The sequence below is a fragment of the Heterodontus francisci genome, chromosome 25 (assembly GCF_036365525.1).
Source record: "Heterodontus francisci isolate sHetFra1 chromosome 25, sHetFra1.hap1, whole genome shotgun sequence".
Classification (NCBI taxonomy): Eukaryota; Metazoa; Chordata; class Chondrichthyes; order Heterodontiformes; family Heterodontidae; genus Heterodontus; species Heterodontus francisci.
The window spans coordinates 77,752,886-77,772,200 of record NC_090395.1 but is presented as its reverse complement, the minus strand read 5'-3'; the positions used below and the strand labels follow the sequence as shown (position 1 = coordinate 77,772,200).

General features: G+C 46.4%; 2 protein-coding genes across 15 annotated transcripts in view; one reads left to right on the top strand and one right to left on the bottom strand.

The window, feature by feature from the left end:
* Positions 1–19,315, bottom strand: part of slc16a4 (solute carrier family 16 member 4) — a 204,370-nt gene that overhangs the window by 18,439 nt on the left and 166,616 nt on the right. The gene's annotated exons all lie outside the window — the stretch shown is intronic.
* Positions 1–19,315, top strand: part of rbm15 (RNA binding motif protein 15) — a 143,203-nt gene that overhangs the window by 106,452 nt on the left and 17,436 nt on the right. The window contains exon 8 of one of the 12 annotated variants that reach the window (XM_068057568.1): positions 9,015–11,008. The exons of the other annotated variants lie outside the window; for them this stretch is intronic. The gene's annotated coding sequence lies outside the window, so the exon portion shown is untranslated. Of the gene's footprint in view, positions 1–9,014; positions 11,009–19,315 lie in introns of those variants that run through there. 12 annotated transcript variants of the gene reach the window in all.

Genomic DNA, 19,315 nt, shown 5'->3' with positions numbered 1-19,315 from the left:
GTTGAGTGAGTCACTGCTGTTAGTGCATTTAAATATCTTTTTTTTAAAAAAGGGGAAAGTTTTTTTTGTTGAAATAAAAAAACCTCTGGTGATAAGGTGAGTACTATTAAAGTGTTTTTTAAAATTCAGTGTAGCTTATTAAGGACTTTAGATTGTAGTGGGTAGAACAAGGCCCCCAGTGTAATTAGTTTTTTTAATTAAGGGAGTAATTAATTAATTTAAAAGTAAGTCATGACAGGAGAACTCAGCCCCATCATCTGCTCCTCCTGTGCTATGTGGGAAATCAGGGATGCTTCCAGTGTCCCTGATGACCATGTGTGCAGGCAGTGTATCCATCCGCAGCTATTGACTACCCGCATTACAGAGCTGCAGGTGGATTCACTGTGGAGCATCCGCGATGCTGAGGACGCCGTGGATAGCACATTTAGTGAGGTGGTCACACCGCAGGTAATGGCTGCACAAGCTGAAAAGGGATGGGTGACCACCAGATGGAGCAGTAGGCACAGGCAGGTAGTACAGGAGTCCCCTGTGGCCGTCCCCCTCTCAAACAGATATACCACTTTGGATACTGTTGGGGGCGGGGGGGAATGATCTCCCGGGGAAAGCAGCAACAGCCAAGTTTGTGGCACCACAGAGGGCTCTGCTGCACAGCAGGGGAGGAAAAGGGGTGGAAGAGCTATAGTGATAGGAGATTCTATCGTAAGGGGTGTAGATAGGCGTTTCTGTGGCCACAAATGAGACTCCAGGATGGTATTTGCCTCCCTGGTGCGAGGGTCAAGGATGTCTCGGAGCAGCTGCAGGACATTCTGAAAGGGGAGGGTGAGCAGCCAGAGGTCATGGTCCATATTGGTACGAACAACATAGGCAGGAAGAAGGATGAGGTCCTGCAAAGTGCATATAGGGAGTTAGGCAGAAGGTTAAAAAGCAGAACCTCTAGGGCTGTAATCTCAGGATTACTCCGTGCCACATGCTAGTGAGGGTAGGAATAGGAGGATTAGGCAAATGAATGCGTGGCTGAAGAGCTGGTGTAGGCGGGAGGGCTTCAGCTACTTGGATCATTGGGATCTCTTCTGGTGTAGATGTGACCTGTACAAGAGGGACTGGAATAGGACCAATATCCTTGCGGGGAGGTTTGCTAGTACTACTCGGGGGAGTTTAAACTACTCTGGCAGGGGGGTGGGACCCAAAGTAGTAGTCTCTCCAATGAGATAGTTGAGGCAAATGTAGAGGTTAAAGCAAGCAAGTCTTGTAGGCAGGCCAGGCAGGGGAAGGACAGGGAGCGTGGAAGGTCTGGTAGGCTAAACTGCGTCTACTTTAATGCAAGAAGCCTTACAGGTAAGGCAGATGAACTCAGAGCATGGATCGGTACATGGGATTGTGATATTATAGCTATTACGGAAACGTGGTTGAGGGATGGGCAGGACTGGCAGCTCAATGTTCCAGGGTACCGATGCTTCTGGCGAGACAGAGATGGAGGGAAGAGAGGAGGGGGAGTTGCACTATTGATTAGGGAGGACATCACGGCAGTAATTAGAGAGGATATCTCGGGGGGTGGGGGGGGGGGGGGGGGAATGTCTAGCGAGGCCATATGGGTAGAACTTAGAAATAAGAAAGGGATTATACTATAGGCCCTCCCCCCAATAGTCAGAGGGAATTGGAGGAGCATATATGTAGGGAAATCACAGATAGGTGTTGGAATTATAGGCTTGATATAGAACAAAGAACAGTACAGCACAGGAATAGGCCATTTGGCCCTCCAAACCTGCGCCGATCCTGTTGCCTGCCTAAAGTAAGGCCTTCTGCACTTCCGGGGACCGTATCCCTCTATTCCCTTCCTATTTATGTATTTGTCAAGATGCCTCTTAAACGTCGCTATCGTACCTGCTTCCACCACCTCCCCTGGCAGCAAGTTACAGGCACTCACCGCCCTCTGTGTAAAGAACTTGCCTCGCACATCCCCTCTAAACTTTGCCCCTCGCACCTTAAACCTATGTCCCCTAGTAACTGACTCTTCCACCCTGGGAAAAAGCTTCTGACTATCCACTCTGTCTATGCCGCTCATAACTTTGTAAACCTCTATCATGTCGCCCCTCCACCTCCGTCGTTCCAGTGAAAACAATCCAAGTTTATCCAACCTCTCCTCATAGCTAATGCCCTCCAGACCAGGCAACATCCTGGTAAACCTCTTCTGTACCCTCTCCAAAGCCCCCACATCCTTCTGGTAGTGTGGCGACCAGAATTGTACGCAATATTCTGAGTGTGGCCTAACTAAAGTTCTGTACAGCTGCAGCATGACTTGCCAATTTTTATACTCTATGCCCTGAACGATGAAGGCAAGCATGCCGTATGCCTTGACTACCTTATCCACCTGCTTTGCCACTTTCAGTGACCTGTGGACCTGTACGCCCAGATCTCTCTGCCTGTCAATACTCCTAAGGGTTCTGCCATTTACTGTATACTTCCCACCTGCATTAGACCTTCCAAAATGCATTACCTCACATTTGTCTGGATTAAACTCCATCTGCCATTTATCCGCCCAAGTCTCCAACCGATCTATATCCTGCTGTATCCTCTGACAATCCTCATTACTATCCGCAACTCCACCAACCTTTGTGTCGTCCACAAACTTACTATTCAGACCGGCTACATTTTCCTCCAAATCATTTATATATACTACAAACAGCAAAGGTCCCAGCACTGATCCCTGCGGAACACCACTAGTCACATCCCTCCATTCAGAAAAGCACCCTTCCACTGCTACCCTCTGTCTTCTATGACCGAGCCAGTTCTGTATCCATCTTGCCAGCTCATCTCTGATCCCATGTGACTTCACCTTTTGTATCTGTCTGCCATGAGGCACCTTGTCAAAGGCTTTACTGAAGTCCATATAGATAACATCCACTGCCCTTCCTTCATCAATCATCTTCGTCACTATAGTAGGTGATTTTAACTTCTCTAATATTGACTGGGACTGCCTTAGTGCTAAGGGATCAGTTGGGGAAGAATTTGTTAAGTGTGACCAGGATAGTTTTCTGAAGCAGTATGTGGATGGCCCTACTTGAGAAGGGGCTACATTCGACTTCCTCTCAGGAAATGAGGCTGGGCAGGTGGTTGATGTGTCAGTGGGGGACCAGTGACCATAACTCTATTAGTTTCAAGATGGTTATGGAAAAGGATTGGACTGGTCCTCAAGTTGAAGTCCTAAATTGGGGGAAGGCTCATTTCGATGACATCGGACAGGAACTCTCAAAAGTTGAATGGGAGAGGCTGTTTACAGGTAAAGGGACGTCTGGCAAGTGGGAGGCTTTTAAAAGCAAGATAGGAAGAGTTCAGGGCCGACATGTTCCTGTTAGATTGGAGGGCAAGGCTGGCAGGTTTAGGGAACCTTGGTTGACGAGAGATATTGAGGGTCTGGTCAGGACAAAGAAGGAGGCATACGTCACGTAAAGGCAGCTGGGATCAAGTGAGTCCCTCGAGGAGTATAAGGGATGTAGGAGTACACTAAAGGAGGAAATTAAGAGGGCAAAAAGGGGCCATGAGATCTCCCTGGCAGATAAAGGAGAATCCTAAAAGATTCTATAAGTATATTAAGAGTAAAAGGGTAGCTAGGGAGAGAGTAGGTCCCCTTAAGGATCAGTGTGGTAATCTATGTGTGGAGCCACGGGAAATGGGCAAGGTCTTAAATGAATACTTCTTGTCTGTATTTACTATGGAGAAGGTCATGGAAGCTCGTGAGTTCAAGGGAGGGAACAGCGATATCCTGGAGCATATCAACATTACAAAGGAGGAGGTGTTGGAGGTATTGAAACGCATTAAGGTGGATAAATCCCCAAGGCCTGACCAGGTGTATCCGAGGATGCTATGGGAAGCAAGGGAGGAGATTGCTGGGGCCCTGGCAGAGATTTTTGTATCATCGTTAGCCACGGGTGAGGTACCGGAAGACTGGAGGATAGCTAATGTTGTGCCTTTATTTAAGAAGGGCAGCAGGGATAAGCCAGGGAACTACAGGCCGGTGAGCCTTACATCAGTGGTGGGAAAGTTATTGGAAGGGATTCTGAGAGACAGGATTTATATGCATCTGGAAAGGCAAGGTCTGATTAGGGATAGTCAGCATGGCTTTGTGCATGGGAAATCATGTCTCACGAATTTGATTGAGTTTTTCAAGGAGGTGACAAGAGGATTGACGAGGGCAGGGCGGTGGACGTTGTCTACATGGACTTTAGCAAGGCCTTTGACAAGGTCCCACATGGTAGGCTAGTCCAGAAGGTTCGAGCACATGGGATTCAGGGTGAGCTAGCCAATTGGATACAAAATTGGCTTGGTGATAGGAGGCAGAGGGTGGTAGTGGAGGGTTGTTTTTCAGATTGGAGGCCAGTAACCAGTGGTGTGCCACAGGGATCGGTGCTGGGCCCTCTGTTGTTTGTCATATATATTAATGACTTGGATGTGAATGTCGGTGGGCATGATTAGTAAATTTGCAGATGACACCAAAATTGGTGATATAGTGGACAGTGAAGAAGGTTGTCTAAGGTTACAACAGGATATAGATCAACTGGGAAAGTGGGCAAGAGAGTGGCAAATGGAATTTAACGCAGACAAGTGTGAAGTGATACATTTTGGGAAGTTAAACCAGGGCAGGACATTTACAGTGAATGGCAGGGCCCTGGGGAATGTTGCTGAGCAGAGAGACCTTGGGGTGCATGTACATAGTTCCCTGAAAGTGGCAACACAGGTAGACAGGGTGGTGAAGTAGGCGTATGGCATGCTTGCCTTCATCGGCCGAGGCATTGAGTACAAGAGTTGGGACGTCATGTTGCAGTTGTACATAATGTTGGTTAGGCTGCATTTGGAATATTTGGTCGCTGCACTAAAGAAAAGATGTGATTAAGCTAAAGAGGGTGCAGAAATGATTCACAAGGATGTTGCCTGGTTTGGAGGGCTTGAGTTATAAAGGGAGATTGGATAGGCTGGGTCTGTTTTCCCTGGAGCGAAGGAGGCTGAGAGGGGACATTATAGAGGTATATAAAATTATGAGGGGCACAAATAGGGTAGATAGCCAGAGTCTGTTTCCTATGGTAGGGGTGACTAAAACTAGAGGGCATAGATTTAAGGTGAGGGGGAGGAGGTTTAAAGGGGATTAAAGGGGTAAATTTTTCACACAAAGAATAGTGGGTATCTGGAATGAGCTGCCAGAGGAGGTGGTGGAGGCAGGAACAGTAACAACATTTAAAGGGCATCTGGACAGGTATTTGAATGAGCAAGGTATAGAGGGATATGGAATTAATGCAGGCAGGTGGGATTAGTGTAGATAGGCATTATGATGGGCATGGACGCGGTGGGCCGAAGGGCCTGTTTCTATGCTGTACGACTCTATGACACGGAAATTGGTGGTGTCGTAAATAGTGAGGAGGAAAGCCTTCGATTACAGGACGATATGGATGGGCTGGTAAGATGGGCGGAGCAGTGGCAAATGGAATTTAATCCTGAGAAGTGTGAGGGCCTGTTTCTATGCTGTACAACTCTGTGACTCTAATTCAAACTTCCAACAAGGAATTTGAACTCAGAAAGCTCTTGGCTCATGGTTTGAGAACATCTCTCTCCTGTCTGCTCTCATCTCCCTCACACCAGCATTGTAAACCATTGAAGACATATGAAAACCCAGAGAGAAAACTCTCCTACAGTGAACAAGGTTAAGAAGAATCCTGGGTCCCAATGAAAAGTAAGAGCTGTCTACAATCAAGGACTCTACAGCGAGCTGGAAACACAGAAACAGTAACAAGAAACCCCCTTTTCGAGACTGCCCCAAACTAAAGGTCTACTAAGGAAACCCGACCCGAGCCCGAATGCCGGACCCGGAAGTGCGACCCGACCCAAACTCGACACATGTCGTCGGGTCCCATTGGGGTCGGGTAGCAGGCCTTTACCTCAAACCTTTCCATTTGATTTTTCTTCTCTTTTCTGTCCCTATTTGCATGTATTGAGACATAAAAAAATAGGAGCAGGAGTAGGCCATTCGGCCCTTTGAGTCTGCACCGCTATTCGATACGATCATGGCTGATCATCCAAACTCAGTACCCTGTTCCCGCTTTCTCTCCATATCCCTTGATCCCTTTAGCCCTAAGTACTATATCTAACTCTTTCATGAATATATTTAATGATTTGGCCTCAACTGCGTTCCGTGGTAGAGAATTTGACAGGTTCACCTCTCTGGGTGAAGAAATCTCTCTTCATCTCAGTCCTAAATGGCTTATCCCTTATACTTAGACTGTGACCCCTGGTCCTGGACTCCCCCACCATCGGGAACATCCTTCCTGCATCTAGTCTGTCCAGTCCTGTTAGAATTCTGTAGGTTTCTATGAGATCCCCTCTCATTCTTCTAAACTCTGGCAAATACAAGCCTAAATCGACCCAATCTCTCTTCATACGTCAGTCCTGCCATCCATGTATCGCGTGTGCATGCTAGCGTGGGCAAATCATATATCTGTTGGTGTTAACCATATTAGAGCTGAAGGTTAAGGTTTAATAAATTTCACTTTTCTTCTTTAAACCTGAGAAAGCCTGTTTATGCTCATTTCTTTGCCTTATAATTGGAAAGCTGTGAACAAGGATTCACAGTGTGTTTAAAATTAAACCCTGTTACAATAAGACAAGATGAAGACAGTAACAGGCCCCTAGACACCTTTCTCACCTGGTCAAAACACAGGGTAAGTTAATTTCTGGAGCCCCACTCTAGTAGCTGTTCACCATCTCTGCCTGGTACTGAGTAACCCCAGTCAGTGTCTGTTGAACTCTCCCACATAGCTGGCTGGGTGAGGTAGTATTGGCAGAACTTGTTGTTCCCAGCTGGCACTTGGAGGCTTGAACACGCTTGCAATATGGAAACTGCTGACCCGAATTGTGTCGCAGAACGTGGTTGGTGACAGGGCAGCTGCATCGGCAATGTCAGATCGGACATAGGTGACATGGCCGCGTTTCGCATGCGGGGAGTAGCTCAGTAGGTCAAAGCCTTTGATGTAATAGCAACCTGCTTCTTCAGTTCCAATATGGGTCTCTTATAGGCAAATGATGTCGAGGGGTGTTGGGTGGCAAGACATCCAGTGAGGTTTCGCTTGGTGGCCGATAGGCCCTCACAGTTAAGTTGAAAGATTCGGAGAGCATCCCTATTGCCATAAGGCCAGAAGGTTTCTCAATGTTGAGACTGGCGGTTCTGGAGTGACTGGGATTCCACAAGGGGGCTCTTTAATTTTTCCTTGGAATTCATTCTGCTGGTAGGATCATTAGCTTCCCCGGGGGCGTCTGGGTACTGACTGGGGGGCGTGAATGCTGATCCACTGTCCCCGATCATTGTCCCCAGCAAAGCTAAATTTCACTCACAGAATCATTACAGTGCAGAAGGAGGCCATTTGGCCCATCATGTCCACACCAGCTCTCTGAAAGAGCAATTCTCTCAGTTCCATTCCCCTGCCTTCTCCCTGTAACCCTGCACATTCTTCCTTTTCATATAACTGTCTAATTCCCTTTTAAATGCTTCAATTGAACCTGCCTCCACCACGTTCTCAGGCAGCACATTCCAGACCTTAATGACTTGCTGTGTGAAAAAGCTTTTCCTCATGTCACTTTTGTTTCTCTTACCAAATACTTTAAATCTGTGCCCTCTCGTTCTCAGTCCTTTCACAAGTGGGAACAGTTTCTCTCTATCTACTCTATCCAGACAACTCATGATTTTGAATACCTCTACCAAATCACCTCTCAGTCTTCTCTTCTCCAAGGAAAACAGTCCTAACTTCTCCAATCTATCTTCATAACTGAAATTCCTCATCCCTGGAACCATTCTCGTGAATCTTTTCTGTACTCTTTCCAATGCCCTCACATCTTTCCTAAAGTGCAGTGCCCAGAATGGGACACAATACCCCAGCTGAGGCTGAACTAGTGTCTTATTTTATTTTTATTTATTTAGAGATACAGCACTGAAACAGGCCCTTCGGCCCACCGAGTCTGTGCCGACCAACAACCACCCATTTATACTAACTCGACAGTAATCCCATATTCCCTACCACCTACCTACACTAGGGGCAATTTACAATGGCCAATTTACCTATCACCTGCAAGTCTTTGGCTGTGGGAGGAAACCAGAGCACCCGGCGGAAACCCACACGGTCAAAGGGAGAACTTGCAGACTCCACACAGGCAGTACCCAGAATCGAACCTGGGTCCCTGGAGCTGTGAGGCTGCGGTGCTAACCACTGCGCCACTGTGCCATCTTAAGCAAGTTCAACATAACTTTCTTTCTCTTGTACTCTATGCCCATATTAATAAAGCCCAGGATACTATTTGCTTTATTAACCACTCTCTCAACCTGTCCTGCCACCTTCAATGACTTATGCACATATATACCCAGGTTCTTCTGCTCTTGCACCCCCTTTAGAATTGTACCCTTTATTCTATATTGTCTCTCCATGTTCTTCCTACCAAAATGAATCACCTCTCATTTCTCTGCATTGAACTTCATCTGCCACCTGTCTGCCTATTCCACTAACTTGTCTATGTCCTTTTGCAGTTCAACACTATGCTCCTCACAGTTCACAATGCTTCCAAGTTTCGTATCATCTGCAAACTTTAAAATTGTGCCCTGTACACCAAGGTCTAGGTCATTAATATATATCAGGAAAAGCAAGGGTCCCAACACTGACCTCTGGGGAACTCCACTACAAACCTTCCTCCAGCCCTAAAACATCCATTAACCACTACTCTCTGTTTCCTGTCACTCAGCCAATTCCATATCCATGTTGCTACCGTCCCTTTTATTCCATGAGCTACAAGTTTGCTCACAAGTCTGTTGTGTGGCACTGTATCAAATGCCTTTTGAAATTCTATGTACACCACATCAACAGCATTGCCCTCATCAACCCTGTATTAGCTCCTCAAAATACTCCAGCAAGTTAGTTGAACATGATTTTCCCTTAAGAAATCCATGCTCACTTTCCTTAATTAACCCGCATTTGTCCTCATTCCAGTTGGAAGTGCTGGAGCCTGATTCACTGCTTCGGCGCAGCCCACAAACCACCTGTACTAAATCACCTATCTGTTAACCCGAACCAAGTTGCTAGTCATCCGCTCCATGTAGTGAGGACACCGTTGGAAAAGAAAACAAAATGCATCATCTGTAATGAACTGAAAAAACAATGCCAACAACATGGCAGTCCTCATCCCTTCAAGATCACAGAACTGGAGAAAGCATTTAGGGGCCTGAAATGTGGCAAAGCAGCAGGATATGACAATATGGCACCAGAATTCTTTAAATAACTTGGCCCCATGCTTGTGTCTGGCTGACTCAGTTCTACACAAGAAGCATCAGTTTAAACTCACTCCCGAAGGTGTGACGTACGGCAAAGATCACTGCCATTCCAAAACCCGGAAAAGATCTCACACTATCGACTGATTTCACTACTTTCTGGGTACTTTAAGACCTCTGAGAGTCTTATTCTGCAATGCATATCTCCAGAAGTAGAGACTATCCTTAATGTTGACCAAGCTGGTTTCCGTAAGGAGCGCAGCAGACGTGATTAAGTTCTGGCACTCATCACCTACATTGAAAATGGCTTCCAAAAGAATCTGAAGACAGGCATGGTGCTACTGGACCTCACCTATGATACAGTGTAGCACATTGGCCTGCTCCAAAAGCTGTCCAGAGTGCTTCCAACCTGGATCGGGACAGTTGTTGAAACACTCCTTCACAACAGACGATTTAGAGTCCACCTTGGACAAGGGAGAAGAGCATGGAGAAGACTGGCCAACGGACTACCACAGGGCTCAGTGCTAGCCTCAACACTGTTCAACATATATACAAATGACCTGCCAACAGCCATGTCTCTTGCGTTCATCTATGGTGATGACATCTGTTGTGCCACCCAAGCTCCATCCTTCTGCACCCTGGACCATATCCTTAATGAAGATTTACAAAGTTGACAGACTATTGCAGCACATGGCGTCTCACAGTGAATCCCTCCAAAACTATATCCAGTGTATTCCACCTCCTTGATGTCAGTGCCAAAAAAGAATTGCATATCTATATGGATGGTCAGAGACTAAAGCGTGATCCCAACACAACATACTTGGGAGTGACTTTGGACAGGACTTTGTCCTTCCGGGAGCATCTGAAAAAAACAGCAGCAAAGGTCAAAACGAGAAACAAGCTATTGACAAAACTTGCTGGATCTACGTGGGGTGCTGCCGCCACAACACTCTGGACCCCAGCACTTGCCCAATCATACTCAGCAGCAGAGTACTGTGCACCTGTCTGGCATAGGTCATCACATACGCATCTTCTGGATGCCCAATTGAATGCAACAATATGCATCATAACTGGAACCCTCCACTCAACACCCCTCCCCTGGCTTCCTGTCCTCGCAAACATCACTCCTCCACACATCCACTGACTGACGAAAACCTACAAGCTGGTGGAAACCATCCATGCTGCACCTCACTTACCGCTCCATAATGACATGTTCAATCCAGCTGCTGCCCATCTTCCATCTTGGTGCCCCATATGGAGCAAACTACCTGAGCAAGATCGACCAGCAGACATCCTTTGGATCAAGGAATGGGAAACATGGGAAGTCACTAACAAGTTCCTTGTGACAAACCCTTTCTGTTGAATGGCAGGCTTTGAATTCCTATGGCGAGAGTGGTCCTTACTAAACAGGTTCAGGACAAGCCAGGGCCCCTGCGCAGCCAACCTCCACCACTGGGGCTCAGTACAAACCCCTTATGCATTTGTGGAGAGACACAAACAATGCTGCACATTACCGAGGAGCGTCCCCTTCAGAGACTAAGTGGTGGACTAATCTCCTTAAACTCAGCAAGTCAGGAGGCTATTGCTTGGCTCCAGGGATTTGTATTCACTAAATAAATACAATCAAACGCCTTTTGGAAATCAAAGTAGACTGCATTTTTAGGTTTCCCTTTATTCACCTTGCTTGTTACTTCCTTAAAGAACTCTAATAAATTAGTTAAACACGATTTCCCTTTCACAAAACCCTGTTGACTCTGTCTGATTGCATTATGATTTTCTAAATGACCTGCTATTACTTCTTTAATAATGGATGCTAGCATTTTCCCTATGACAGATGTTAGGCTAACTGGCCTAGAGTTTCCTACTTTCTGTCTCCTTCCTTTCTTGAATAGAGGTGTTACATTTGGAATTTTCCGATCCACTGGGACTTTTCCAGAATCTAGGGAATTTTGGAAGATCACAACCAATGCATCTACTATCTCTGCAGCGATTTCTTTTAAGACCTAGGATGCAAGCCATCAGGTCCAAGGAACCTGTCAGTCTTTCACATGCCAAATGGAAAATATTAATTTTGTCATATGGAGCTCTGCCTGAGACTTTTTTTACTGGACATTATTACAAATAACTTTTAAAAAGCAGAACAGAACAGCTAAAGATGGCCACACACAATTTGCATATGAGAAGCCAAAGGCCGGCTGGGAGACAGAGATGATGACCCAGTCTAGCCAGAACAATAGGGGTGCGCTCTGATTTAATCACCTAGAATGGTTTTGTCAATGTGGGTATTCAGAAGCCATCGACACCCATTGACTTTGAAAGAGCCAACCCCCACCTCCCCCACCACCAAGTATGTCTGAAGAACTTTGAATTTCAAAAAACCTTCCAGAAACATGATTCAAACAAAGAGGTGGTCATATGATATGACTGCCTGTGTAACTGAGGTTTTATGAATTGTGCCTTTGAAAAGCAGACAATAACTGAACTCCAAGGAAGAAAGCACCTCTCACTAGCAAAGTCCCAGGGAAGCCTCGGTGGCAGTTACTAAGCCTCAAGACTACAGATCCTTACAGGCAACAACCAGGGGACAGGGATGAAGTCCCTCTCCTGCCTTCTAGAACCAGAGAAGCAATCCTAAATTGTGCACGTGACCCAGCGAGGACTTCAAGACTTTAACTTCAACTAAAGACACAAACTCTGTATTTGAATTCCATTTATTACGGACTTTGCTTCAACCTCCAAACTCTTCTTTTTTCTCCCCTCTGTATCTATTTGTGTGTGTGTGCCTCTCATATGAATGTGAGCGTGGATGCATCGCGTATTTTAGTAATTTTAACTGGTTTAGAGTGATAAGGTTAACAAACTTACCTCTTGTTTAAACTCAAGAAAACCTGTCTGATTGGTTGGTTCATTTACAATTATATTAGAGGAGCAGGAGCAAGTGCTCACTGAGGTGGTAAGTTAATCACTGTGTTAAAAGGATAAACCCTGTTGAGGTCAAACCAGAGAAGGAGCAAAAGGGGAGCCCGAGATCCCTTCCTCACCTGTTTGTAACAAGTTCTGAATCTAGTGATTGGTTTAAGTTCCTCTCTCCTTTTTACCTCTTGATTTTCAAGTATTCTTGGGGTTTCTTTGTGTCTTCTACAGTGAAGACGGACACAAAATATCTGATCAACACTTCCGCCAGTTCCTTGTTTCTTATTAATTCTCCAGTCTCACCCTTTAAGGGACCAATGCTCACTTTAGTTACTTTTTTCATTTTTAAATACTTGTAGAAACTCTTATTGTCTGTTTTTATATTTCTAGCTAGCTTTCTCTCAGCTCTAATTTCTCCCTCATTTTTGTTTGGTTATTCTTTGCTGGTTTCTAAAATCTGTCCAATCTTCTGACCTACCACTAATCTTTGCAGTATTGTATGCTTTTCTTTCAATTTGATACTATCCCTAACTTCCTTAGTTAGCCATGGATGGTGTAATCCTTCTCATAGAGTATGTCTTTCTCACTGGAATATATCTTTGCGGAGAGTTATGAATTATCTCCTTAAATGTCTGCCACTGCTTCTTTACTGTCCTACCCTTTAATCTATTTTCCCAGTTCACTTTAGCTAACTCTGTCTTCATACTCTTTTAATTGCCTTTATTTAAGTCAAAGGCCCACACTTCTCAACCTCAAATTTAATGTGAAATGTTATCATGTTATGATCACTGTTGCCTAGAGGCTCTTTTACTAAGAGGTCACTAATTAAAACTGTTTCATTGCACATTACCAGGTCTAAAACAGCCTGCTCCCTGGCTGGCACTAGAATGTATTGCTCTATGAAACTGTCCTGAATACACTCTATGAATTCATCTTCCAGGCTACCTTTGCCAATCTGATTCATCCAATCTATAAGAAGATTTAAATCACCCATGATTATTGCAGTTCCTTCCTTACAAGCCCTCATTTATTTCTTCTTGTATACTCTGTCCTACTGTGTAGCTACTGTTAGGGGGCCTATAAACTATCCACCCAACTCCCCACAACCCAGTTGGTCCCTTGTCTGTAACTCAGTTACACCAATGTTAGAAGATCTTAGATGGAGTGGGCAGGAAATGTTGGAATTTACGTTTTGGCAACTTTCAAATAGTTTACAAAACTGGAGCAAAGTAATGTGAATACGAACATACAAATTAGGAGGAGTAGTAGGCCACTCAGAACTTCGAGCCTGCTCCGCCATTCAGTAAGTTTGTGGCTGAACTGATTACTCCACATTTCCACCTACCCCGATAACCTTCCAACCCCTTGCTTATCAAGAATCTATCTACCTCTGCCTTAAAAATATTCAAAGACCCTGCTTCCACCGCCTTTTGAGGAAGAGAATTCCAAAGACTCTCAATCCTCAGAGAAAAAATGTCTCCTCATCTCTGTTAAATGGGCGACCCTTTATTTTTAAACAGAGACCCCCCAGTTCTAGATTCCCCCACAAGGGGACTCATCCTTTCCACATCCTCCCTGACAAGATCCCTCAGGGTCTTATATGTTTCAATCAAATCGCCTCTTACTCCAGTGGATACAAGCCTAGCCTGTCCAATCTTTCCTTGTAAGACAGCCCACGCATTCCAGGTATTAGTCTAGTAAACCTTCTCTGTTCTGCCTCCAACGCTTTTACATCCTTCCTTAAATAAGGAGACCAGTACTGTACACAGTACTCCAGAAGTGGTCTCACCAATGCCCTGTATAGCTGAAGCATAATCTCCTTACTTTTGTATTCAATTCCTCTCACAATAAACAATATCACTCTATTAGCTTTCCTAATTATGTGCTGTACTTGCGATTCATGCACTAGGACACCCAGATCCCTCTGCATCTCAGAGCTCTGCAATCTCTCACCATTTAGATAATATGCTTTTTTTTATTCTTCCTGCCAAAGTAGATAATTTCACATTTTCCCATATTATACTCCATTTGCCAGGTCTTTGTCCACTCACTTAACCTATCTATATCCCTTTGTAGCCCCCTTATGTCCTCTGCACAAGTTACTTTCCTACCTGTCTTTGTGTCATCAGCAAATTTAGCAACCATACCTTCGGTCCCTTCATCTAAGTCATTTATATAAATTGTAAAAAGTTGAGGCCCCAGCACAGATCCCTGTTGCACACCACTCGTTACATCTTGCCAACCAGAAAATGACCCAATTATGCCTACTCTCTGTTTCCTGTTAGCTAGCCAATGTGTTACCCCCTACACCATGAGCTTTTTCGTGCAATAACCTTTGATGTGGTACCTTATCAAATGCCTTCTGGAAATCTAAGTACAATACATCCATCGGTTCCCCTTTATCCACAGCACATGTAACTCCGTCAAAGAACTCCAATAAATTGGTTAAACATGATTTCCCTTTCACAAAACCACATTGACTGTGCCTGATTACCTTGAATTTTTCTAAATGCCCTGCTATAACGCCTTTAATAAACATTTTCCCTAAGACAGATGTTAAGTTAACTGGCCTGTAGTTTCCTGCTTTCTGTCTCCCTCCCTTTTTGAATAAAGGAGTTACATTCGCTATTTTCCAATCTAAAGGAACCTTCCCTGAATCCAAGGAATTTTGGAAAATTAAAACTAACGCATCAACTATCCCACTAGCCACTTCTTTAACATCCTAGGATGAAGTCCATCAGGACCCGGGGACTTGTCAGCCCACAGCTCCCACAATTTGTTCAGTACCACTTCCCTGGTGCTTGTAATTTTCTTGTGTTCCTCCCTCCCTTCCATTTCCTGACTTGCAGCTAATACTGGGATGTTACTTATATCCTCAATAGTGAAGACCAATGCAAAATATCTGTTCAATTCATCCGCCATCTCCTTATTAATTCCTCAGAGTCACTTTCTATAGGACCAACGCTCATTTTGTTAACTCTTTTCTTTTTTAAGTATCTATAGAAACTCTTACTGTCTGTCTTTATATTTCTAGCTAGCTTTCTCTCGTACTCTAATTCTACCTTCCTTATCAATCTTTTAGTCATTCTTTGCTGTTTTTTATATTCTGTCCAATCTTCTGACCTGCCTCCCATCTTTGCTCAATTATAGGCTTTTTCTTTAACTTTGATTCTATCTTGTTGAAGATTTGGATGGAAATAGACACATCATTAGCACACTGCAAGCTTATGGCAGTCTGTGTGACAGTCAGCGACCATGCCTACCAACCACTGCCTAACCACTGTGGAGTTTGCTGGATGTGTGTTTGCAAAACTAGGCTAAGCATACTTACTGCTGTTTAAATGCTGATTAAATTTTAAATAGGTACCTATTGTACCTCAGGTGCTGGAGGCACCTCAGTAAGAGAGACTTGTTTGCTTTGTTTACAGCTTTTTAATGGACCTGATTTGGGATTTTGTAGTAAAAACTTCTTTCGCCGATTGAAAGAGCCTACACCAAAACTGGTGCGGCCACTATGTGAACGAAGCGCCCACCTGGAAGGCGCTGGCCAGGGATGTGAAAGGCGGCCCGAGTGCCCATGAGGCGGTTGTCGAGGTTCAGGGCCTCAATCCGGCCTGGGTCGCCCTTCCGCCGTCACAGCTGGGAGCTGGGAAAGAGGCTCCGCCGTGGCGACCATGAGCGCAGAGTCAGCCTGGAGGACGCCGACATCGAGGAGGCCGTGCAAGCTGTGGGCTGGCCCGCTCGCCAGGGTTGAAACCCCGCCGGACGCCTCCCCCCTTCCCCCCTACACCACCTTCCCCCCCAGCACCCCCCCTCCCTCCCTCACACCCCTTTCCCCCGCACCCCCTTCCCAGCTCACACCACCCCACACCCCCTTCCCTCCACCCCCTCCCCCCCACACCCTCTTCCCAGCTCCCCCCTTGCACTCCCTTCCCCCACCCCCTCACCAACCCCCCTGCATCCCCCTTCCCAGCCCCCCTCACACCCCCTTCCCCCCCACCTCCTCCCCCCGGCATCCACTGCACCCCCTTCCCTCACCCTCCATGAAATCACACAGCTTACTTGTTAGGGCCCCTGCTCAGGGATAGGAGCCAACAACCCCACTGCCTTGTGGACGTCTCAGGAGAGGCCAAGGCTAAAGGAGTAAACTCTAACAGAAAATCCAGAGCAGAACCCCGAAGGCGGTCATGTGTCACCTTTGACATGTTTCCGGCAGTTCCTGCAGCCATATCGGTGCCAAACGTCGTGCTCTGCACTCCTTTGGACCCCACTAGGAAGGCCGAGAGGGGGGTTTTGACGCTTGGGCAACTCACAACCTCCATACATCCGCCCAGGCATGCGCCATGGAGAGGTCACTCCATAGCTGCCTCACAGCGACCAAAACAATATGGAAGGCAGCAGTTACGGGTTATAAGTCAAACTCAATTTTCGTAGAGATTGGGCGCCACGGGTTGCCTTTGTCGGTGGGAGAGGTCATCGCATCTCACTGGACAGCTACCGCCCGCCTCAAACCTGGCAGCCCCCGGTCAGTAAGGTTCTGTCCCGCCACAGTCCACCTGCTTCAATGGGTGCTTAGAGCTCAGGGTCATTGCCTGACAAGTGAACTGTAATACCGCACCAAACAGCAAAAAAAGGAAAGAAGGTACCAGCCCTTCGTTTTGCAAGCTGGAACGTCAGAACTATGTGTCCTGGCCTGTCGGAAGACCTTACACAAATCAACAATTCTCGGAAGACCGCCATCATTAACAACGAGCTCAGGAGACTCAATGTGGACATTGCAGCACTTCAGGAGACACGCATCCCTGCGAGTGGATCTCTAAGAGAGCAAGACTACACCTTATACTGGCAGGGTAGGGATCCTGAAGAACCAGGACAGCATGGAGTGGGCTTCGCCAGCAAGAACTCTTTGCTCAGCATGATAGAGCCATCTTCAAATGGCTCGGAACGCATACTGTCCATCCGACTGCTCACCGCCTCTGGTCCAGTACACCTACTCAGCATCTATGCTCCAACACTCTGCTCCCCACCTGAAGTTAAAGACCAGTTCTACGAGGAACTCCATAATATCATTAGTAGCATTCCCAATACCGAACATTTGTTCCTGCTGGGGAACTTTAACGCCAGGGTTGGGGCCGACCATGACTCAGGGCCCTCCTGCCTTGGGCGCTATGGCATTGGAAGGGTGAATGAGAATGGACAGAGACTGCTGGAGTTGTGTACCTATCACAACCTCTGTATCACCAACTCGTTCTTTCATACTAAACCCTGTCACCAGGTTTCATGGAGGCACCCAAGATCACGTCGTTGGCACCAGCTGGACCTCATCGTCACAAGGTGAGCCTCTTTAAATAGTGTTCAAATCACCGCAGCTTCCATAGTGTGGACTGCGACACCGACCACTCCCTGTTGTGCAGCAAGGTGAGAATCAAACCAACGAAGCTGCATCACTCCAAGCAGAAGGGCTGCCTGCACATCAACACTAACAGAATTTCTTATCCACAGCTGTTACATAAGTTTCTAAATTCACTTGAAAAAGCATTTCAAAACACTCCTACAGAGGATGCAGAGACCAAGTGGGCCCACATCAGAGACGCCATCTCTGAATCAGCAATGACCACCTATGGCAAACGTGAGAAGCAGAATGCAGACTGGTTTCAATCTCACTTTGAAGAGCTGGAACCTGTCATAGCCGTGAAGTGCATTGCACTGTTGAACTACAAGAAAGCCCCCAGCGAGTTAACATCCGTAGCACTTAAAGCAGCCAGAAGCGCTGCACAAATGACTACTGGCAACACATATGCAGTCGTATTCAGCTGGCCTCTGACACCTAAAACATCAAAGGAACGCATGATGGCATTAAGAGAGCTTTTGGGCCAACCATCAGGAAGATCGCCCCCTCAAGTCTAAATCAGAGGAAACGATCACTGACCAATGCAAGCAAATGGACCGCTGGGTGGAGCACTACCTAGAACTGTACTCCAGGGAAAATGTTGTCACTGATACCGCCCTCAATGCAGCCCAATCTCTGCCAGTCATGGATGAGCTGGACGAACAGCCAACAAAATCGGAACTCAGTGATGCCATTGATTCTCTAGCCAGCGGAAAAGCCCCTGGGAAGGACAGCATTACCCCTGAAATAATCAAGACTGCCAAGCCTGCTATACTCTCAGCACTACATGAACTGCTTTGCCTGTGCTGGGATGAGGGAGCAGTACCACAGGACATGCGCGATGCCAATATCATCACCCTCTATAAGAACAAGGGTGACCGCAGTGACTGCAACAACTACCGTGGAATCTCCCTGCTCAGCGTAGTGGGGAAAGTCTTCGCTCGAGTCATTTTAAACAGACTCCAGTGTCTACCCTGAGGCACAGTGTGGCTTTCGAGCAGAGCGATCCACCATTGACATGCTGATCTCCCTTCGCCAGCTACAGGAGAAATGCCGCGAACAACAGATGCCCCTCTACGTTGCTTTCATTGATCTCACCAAAGCCTTTGACCTCCTCAGCAGACGTGGTCTCTTCAAACTACTAGCAAAGATCGGATGTCCACCAAAGCTACGAAGTATCATCACCTCATTCCAGGACAATATGAAAGGCACAATTCAGCATAGCAGCGCCTCATCAGACCCCTTTCCTATCCTGAGTGGCATGAAACAGGGCTGTGTTCTCGCACCTACACTGTTTGGGATCTTCTTCTCACTGCTGCTCTCACATGCGTTCAAGTCTTCAGAAGAAGGAATTTTCCTCCACACAAGATCTGGTGGCAGGTTGTTCAACCTTGCCCGTCTAAGAGCGACGACCAAAGTACGGAAGGTCCTCATCAGGGAACTCCTCTTTGCTGACGATGCTGCAGTAACATCCCACACAGAAGAGTGACTGCAGAGACTCATCGACAGGATTGTAGCTACCTGCAACGAATTTGGCCTAACCATCAGCCTCAAGAAAACGAACATCATGGGACAGGACATCAGAAATGCTCCATCCATCAATATCGGCGACCACGCTCTGGAAGTGGTTCAAGAATTCACCTCCCTCGGCTCAACTATCACCAGTAACCTGTCTCCCGATGCAGAAATGAACAAGCGCATGGGAAAGTCCTCTGCTGCTA